General features: G+C 35.8%; 1 pseudogene; it reads left to right on the top strand.

Annotated features, from left to right (window-relative positions):
- LOC110286269 overlaps positions 1-7,265 on the top strand; it is a 27,489-nt pseudogene extending 20,224 nt beyond the window's left edge.
- Positions 7,266-7,703: the final 438 nt, after the last annotated feature.

Here is a 7,703-nt window from a genome sequence, read left to right on the forward strand (position 1 = left end):
GAAAGAGAGGCCCATTGGACTTGCAAACTTTATATGCCCCAATATAGGGGAATGCCAGGGCCAAAAGAATGGGAATGGGTGGGTAGGGAAGTGGGGGGCACTATGGGGGACTTTTGGGATAGCATTGGAAATGTAATTGAGGAAAATATGTAATAAAAATATTAAAAATTAAAAAAAAAAAAACAGAGGGTCTTGAGCCAGAAGGAACAGGGACAAAGGACAGCTGGCCGAACAGTGGCTGGGGTTCTTTTAAGTCAGCGCCACCCCTGCATCATCTTGGACGCAATCTCAGCAGAGAGTCCCAAGGTCCCCAGAAGACTCTACACTGAAGGCACCATAGCACACCCAAGGTTTTGATATCAGTGATGAGTGCAATGCAACATCTGTTGCAAAAATCCAAAAGGTCTTGTGCTAGCAGCAACAGGGTCAAAAGACAAAGGCAGGAACTAGCACACCCAGAATCTTGGGATCACTAAGACCAGTCTATGAAGAAGAGCACATGGGTGGCAGAAGCAACAGATATTCTTGGACAGGGTGACTTTGGGCCTTCATTCTCAGCCAGGAGACAGAGCTGAGACCCAGAACCCTGGGTACCTTCCCTGCCAGAGGAGAGTCAGCCTCCAGGGAGTGCTCTGACCCCAGGAATCAGGAGGTAGATCCAAGCTCCAGACTTCTATGCACCTTCCCTACAAGAGGAGAGCTTGCCTACAGAGATTGCTGTGACCACTGGGACTCAGGAGAGAGTTGGTCTTCCAGGAGTGCTGACAGAGGCTAAAAAATCACAGGAGGAATAAACTCCAGCCAGATATAGCTAGATCATCTACAACCAGAGATTATCAGATGGTGAAAAGCAAATGAAAATATCTTACTAACAGAAACAAAGACCACTCAGCATCATCAGAAGCCAGTATTCCAAGCACAGTGAGTCCTGGATACCCCAACACACTTGAAAAGCAAAATTCAGATCTAAAATCATCTCTCATGAGACTGGTAGACGACTTTAAGAAGGGCATTAATAACTTACTTAGAGAAATACAATAGAACACTACTAAACAGGTAGAAGCCCTTAAAGATGGAACACAAAAATCCCTCAAGAAATTACAGGAAAAAGCTGCTAAACAGGTAGAAGACCTTAGAGAGGAAACACAAAAATCCCTTAAAGAATTACAGGAAAACACAACCAAACAGATGATGGAATTGAACAAATCCATCCAAGATCTAAAAATGGAAGTAAAAACAATGAAGAAAACACAAAGGGAGACAATTCTGGAGATAGAAACACTAGGAAAGAAATCAGGAACCAAATATGCAAGCATCAGCAAAAGAATACAAGAGAAGGAAGAGAGAATCTCAGGTGCAGAAGATTCCACAGCAAACATGGACACAACAATCAAAGAAAATAAAAAATGCAAAAAGACCCTAACCAAAAACATCCCGGAAATCCAGGACACAAAGAGAAGACCAAACCAAAGGATCATTGGTATAGATGAGAATGAAGATTTTCAACTTAAAGGGCCAGTAAATATCTTCAACAAAATTATAGAAGAAAACATACCTAACCTAAAGAAAGAGATGCTCATGAACATACAAGAAGCCTACAGAACTCTGAATAGACTGGACCAGAAAAGAAATTCCTCTAGACACATAATAATTAGAACAAGAAATGTACTAAATAAAGATAGAATATTAAAAGTAGTAAGGGAAAAAGGTCAAATAACGTACAATGGCAGACCTATTAGAATTACACCATACATCTCACCAGAGACAATGAAAGCCAGAAGATTCTGGAGAGATTTTATACAGACACTAAAAGAACACAAATTCCAGCCCAGGCTACTATACCCAGCCAAACTCTCAATTAACATAGATGGAGAAACCAAAGTATTACATGACAAAACCAAATTCACACAATATCTTTCCATGAATCCAGCCTTTCAAAGGATAATAAAGGGAGAACACCAACACAAGGATGGAAATTATGCCCTAGAAAAAGCAAGAAAGTAATCCTTCAAACAAACCTAAAAGAAGACAGCTGCAAGAACAGAATTCCAAATCTAACAACAACAACAACAAACAGTAAGAAACAATTAATATCTCATAATATCAATGGACTCAATTCTACAATAAAAAGACATAGACTAACATACTGGCTACATAAAAAGGACCCAACTTTTTGCTGCTTACAGGAAACCCACCTCAGGAATATAGACAGATACTACCTCAGTGTAAAAGGATGGAAAACAAATTTCCAAGCAAATAGTATGAAGAAAACAAGGTGGATTAGCCATTCTAATGTCGAATAAAATAGACTTCCAACTCAAAGATATCAAAAAAGACAAGGAGGGGCACTTAATATTCATCAAAGGTAAAATCATCCAACATGAACTCTCAATTTTGAATATCTATGCTCCAAATGAAAGGGCATCCACATTCATTAAAGAAACTATAGTAAAGCTCAAAGAATATATTGCACCTCACACAATAATAGTGGGAGACTTCAACACCCTACTCTCATCAATGGATAGATCCTGGACCAGAATCTAAACAGAGACACAATGAAATTAGCAATCATTTGATGTTTCTCTCTTGTTGATGTGAATAAGTTGTGTAATATTATATAAAGTTTTGTTTATTTTATTAAGACAAGGTATCACTATGCATTCTTGGCTGTCCTAGCAATGATCTAGATAATGATGTAGACCTAGCTGTCCTCAAAATTGCCGAGATATGCCCACCTCTACTTCATAAATACTGAGGTTAACTTCAAGTGCCACTATGCTTGGCTGAGTGTGAATATTTGTTTAGACTTGTACACTTCTAGTTAATTCCACATCATTGTGATTCATAATTTCTGGCACACTTTGAAGGATTTGATTTACTCTTATGTGTTGTGTGTCTTGTTACATTTTTCTGATGTATCTAAGAAGATTATCTGATTTATGGCTTTATTCACACATTCCCATGTTGTTAAGGCAGAATAAGTTAAGGCCATCTGATCTCCTTATATGTCAGACACATAACTAGATTTATATATTAAATTTTATTTTATTTTAATAGAGGATATGTTTGCCCCACACAAATTTGCATACCATATGTATATTGGTCTACAGAAGAGGGCATCAGATACCCTAGGACTGGAGTTGTACATAGCTTTGAGCTACTACATGGGTGCTCAGACTAGAAATATGGTCTGCTAGAAGAGTAGTCAATGCTCTTGACTGCTGAGTCATCTCTAAAACTCTTCTACATTAATTTTTGTTAGATAACATTCGTGGTATCTCTTGATTAACAGAATTTTTTTCCTGAAAGGTAAATGTTCACTATATTAATCTCCTCAGTGTTTATCCTAGTTCTGTAATGTCTACCCTGGGGAAATGTAGTTTCTCTCTGTTTTGAAGGAGTAGGATTTTGACAACTCAGTTCTTAGTGAGTGGATTAACAGATTACCTCAACAATTTACATAATTTTGCATTGTTTCACCTAGGTTATAAATTTGACCTTTGTTATCTCCTTGTTAAGCTTAGACAGTTGCAGCCATAGTTATCAGATATTTCTTCCTGAATAGAAAGTGTATTAAAGTCATGGTTACCTCTTTTGGCTTTTTACTTTTTGCCTTTATGTTTTCCTGGATATCCTGCTATATATTTGATATTTTGAGAATATTTTTTAAAGTTTTAAATATTCAGCAAAAGAGAACTGACCATTTTATATACTTGCCACTTCTACATTTGAAAGTATCAAAACAACTGCTTTTGATATTACATTTTCACTATGTAAACCTTTCAGATACAAACTGTTAGAGAATTATATTAGGCAAGACATGTAGGGAACAGACTGGGGTCATGTCTCAGATGCCTGGACTCATTATCTCTTCACATATTTATATGAAAAAGGAGTATATCTCATTTATCATTCTTGCAATTTGAGACATGAAAATATTGGCCATTTATAATTAATAAATTCTAAGTGGGTAGGAGAATATTTTAAAGAAAAAAGTTCAAACCCATTGTTTTCTGACATCTAATCCCCCCCCCCCGAAACCAACTTGTTTGCCACAGAAAACACAGTTTAACTGACATATTTTCCTTTATGCATGGCAAAGGGCATGTTGCTATGATTTTTCCCAGATGGTTTGGAAAGCATTAACCTGAAATTTTCCTGAACAAAGAGAGTCTTCGACTTAATCTCAGTAATTTCTGATTGAAGAATATGTGTGTGGACCATTCATGTTATTATTGAGAGGATCTAAATTGAGTCCATATGTTTTTACCCTGGGGACATGTTCTATTTGAAATCTCATTCTTAACATCCAGACATTTGAAGGAAGCAGAAAACAACAGACAAATTTACTGAAATTAAACTCAAAAGATGTTCAGTGACCTATATAATAAGCAATCAAAAATAAACAGGATTTTAATTTCTCTAAATGTTCAAGCATGTAATTTTTAAAATTTGTTTTACAATCTAGGCTATTTGATAGCAATTGAGTTGTAATTGCTCAAGAGTATGTTCCAACACAGTTATTAAAGGAATCAATGATTGCCTGAGGTAAATAGATATAATTTAAATCTAGACAAATTAGTTTTCATTGATCCAGTTGACACTACATTTATATATTAATTCTCCTTTTTATTAGCCAAAGGCAGTTTACATAAATTCATAAGCATAACTCCTCATGCATAACAAATGTATTTTAAAACAAATGATATTGATTAATATTGTCTAAGTATCATCACTGTATACTTGTATGAGCAAATGAACTATTTCGTGAAAAATTGTTTTAAAGATTTTACTTGAAAAATAGAACTTAGTGTTTAGCAATATGTGATAATACTTTAAGAAATGTTTCTAATAATTTACAAAATTAAATTTTTATGTTAAACCTGGTTTTTTTATTAGAGTTATTTAGAGAAAAAGAATGAAAAGAAAGAAACTCTATAGATATAGAAAAGAGATTTATTAGAATTATTTACAGGCTGTGGTCCAACTAATCCAACAATGGCTTCCTATGAACAGAAAGTTCAAGAATTCAATAGTTGCTTTGTTTACAAGGTTGGATGCCACAGCTTGTCTTTCGTATACATTGGAGTCCTGAAGAAGTAGGCTCTAATGACAGTGAATGAATGGATTTGCTAGCAAGGTAAGAGAAAGAAAAAAAAAAAAAAAAGAAAACAAAAACAAAAACAGCCTTTTCTTTCCCCGTGCCCTTATATAGGCTTCTATCAGAAGCTCTGTCTCAGATTAAAGGTATGTCTTCCTGTCTCAAGATCTGAATTAAGGGCATATCCTATCTCAGCCTAAAATATCTGGATCAAAATTGTCTTCTTACCTCAAAGATCCAAATTAGAAGTAGATCTTCCTACTTCAAATTAAGCAACAACGGGTTATTGGTATGCCCTCCATTTTTGGATTTCAGTTAATTCCAGATATATGTAGTCAAGTTGAGAAGGAAGAATAGGCATGCCAGTTATTTTGTTTATTTAAATTTTTTCCTCCTGTATGTAAATAATTTATAAAATTAGTCAAAAGTGTATTCTGAAAAGCAGTTGAAGGACTCTTTCAACTGATGATAACTGCTGAGGTATGGTAGTAAACTTTGCTTTATTATGCTCAACTACCAGGTATAATTTATGAAAGGAGAAACATTTATTTTCATCCATAGTTTCAAAGGTTTCAGTATATAGACCAGGCTGTTAAGAACTTGTAGTGGCTTTATCATGGAATACTTTGGTTTCTAGCTGCATATGTAGTAGAAGATGGCCTAGTCAGCCATCACTGGGAGGAGAGGTCCCTTGGTATTGCAAACTTTATATGCCCCAGTACAGGGCAATGCCAGGGCCAAGAAGTGGGAGTGGGTCGGTAGGGGAGCAGGGCAGAGGGAGGGTATAGGGAACTTTTGGGATAGAATTTGAAATGTATATAAAGAAAATACCTAATAAAATGTAAATTTAAAAAAAAAGAACTTGTAGTGGCTCAGCATGATATGGCATAGGAGTTCAGGCTACAGAATTTTCATGGAATCAAAAAACCAACCAACCAAATAAAAATACAGGAAGAGATTATGAACCTAATACATCTTTCTAGGACACTTGTACTGACCAACTTCCTTCCACTACTTCCTAATAGCAAATGACCAACTCTTTACCTTGAGTACCCGGGGAACATTCAAGATCCAGATAATAAAAAAAGGTACTAACATATAATTTCTTGATGTATCATAAGACAATTTTATAAAATTTTCAGAATCTAGTATCCTAAACTCTAATATTATTCTATCTCTGAAATTTAGGATAGTCTCAGTGATGATCTCAGACTGAGAATGTTAAAGAAACCCACAAGCAAAAGTAAATTCTTCTTTCCATTTGAGATAGAATTCTGTAACTTAAAAATAAGTCAGAAATATGAAATAATTCACACATGGCCTATGGGTAAAGAAAATAGAATCATCATTCAGCTTTCAATTAAATAGCAGCACCGGTGTTGGTTTTCTTTCTCTATAATATAGAGTAAAAGATACTTATTCATTAAACATATGTTATAAAAATAGAGGTAGAATATAATATAAAAATAAAATATAAAAAGCATCATGTTTTATCAGAGCAGAAAACCAGTCATTTGACTTAGTAACTATTTGTAATGTAAGACCAAAATAAGGGGTTTGCTGAGGGCTTGGCTGCTGAGTGAGCCAGAAGGTCAGAGTTAGCAGCTTGGGATTTGGTTATGCAATATGCATCTTGTACAGGCCTACAAACAGTCAGAAATTTCTGAACCTGAAATATCTTACCATGACTAACAGATGAGGTGTGGAATGTGACACTCAAGTATGAAATCAAGAAGCTCATCTACATGCATTTCCTATCAGTTTCCAAGAGGAGCATGGGACACTCAAGGTATTTGTGAAATTATCAGGTGGTTATGCCCTACCACTGGGAATATCAATATTTGTTGATCATTGTGGCCTCTCTTTTGGGCCTTCTCTCCTTCCTTCAAAATAACATTAGCTTCTTTGTCGTCTCCATGATCAGATCAGCATGGGGTTCTTTTTTATCTATACCCTCATTGATGGCAACACAGAGATGTGCCCTGCCACACAGCAACTCTGCCATCATGGCAAGTCCTGCCACTTCATGTTTGGTTTTTCTGTTGTCTCTGTTATATACCTGGTGTTTGTACTGGCAGTTCAAGTTCGTGCCTGGCAATTGTACTACAGCAAGAAACTCTTAATCTCTTGGTTCACCAGCACACAAGAGAAGAAGTATAGATGAAGCCTGTTTGATGTACACTTAAAGGTACAACCTAAGTCTCCAACTGAAGAAAATTAAGGAAGCTGTTCAGAATCTTCATAGACTGTAGCATCTGTTACATAGGCACCCAGTGAATACTAGGCAAAACTCTGGCCTACAGTTTTCTGTTACCATCTGATGAGGTGGCAAAGCTACAGAATTTGATTTATTCTTGACTAGATACAACTGGGTGACCAATAGCTGTGAAACACTTTACCTGCTTGAAGTTAAGACCCTCTGGGGTTTAATTGTTCAAGACTGAACCTTATTCTTGCCTTCTCTTTGTCATACTTCCATTCATCACTTCTTCACCATCAATGCAAAAAGAAATCTGGAAAAAAAATCAGTATGTGAAATTCTACTTCAAAAAGACAAAGAAGCTAAAACTATCCAGTGGAATAAAGATAGCATTTTCAACAA

The sequence above is a fragment of the Mus caroli genome, chromosome X (genome assembly GCF_900094665.2).
Source record: "Mus caroli chromosome X, CAROLI_EIJ_v1.1, whole genome shotgun sequence".
Lineage (NCBI taxonomy): Eukaryota > Metazoa > Chordata > Mammalia > Rodentia > Muridae > Mus > Mus caroli.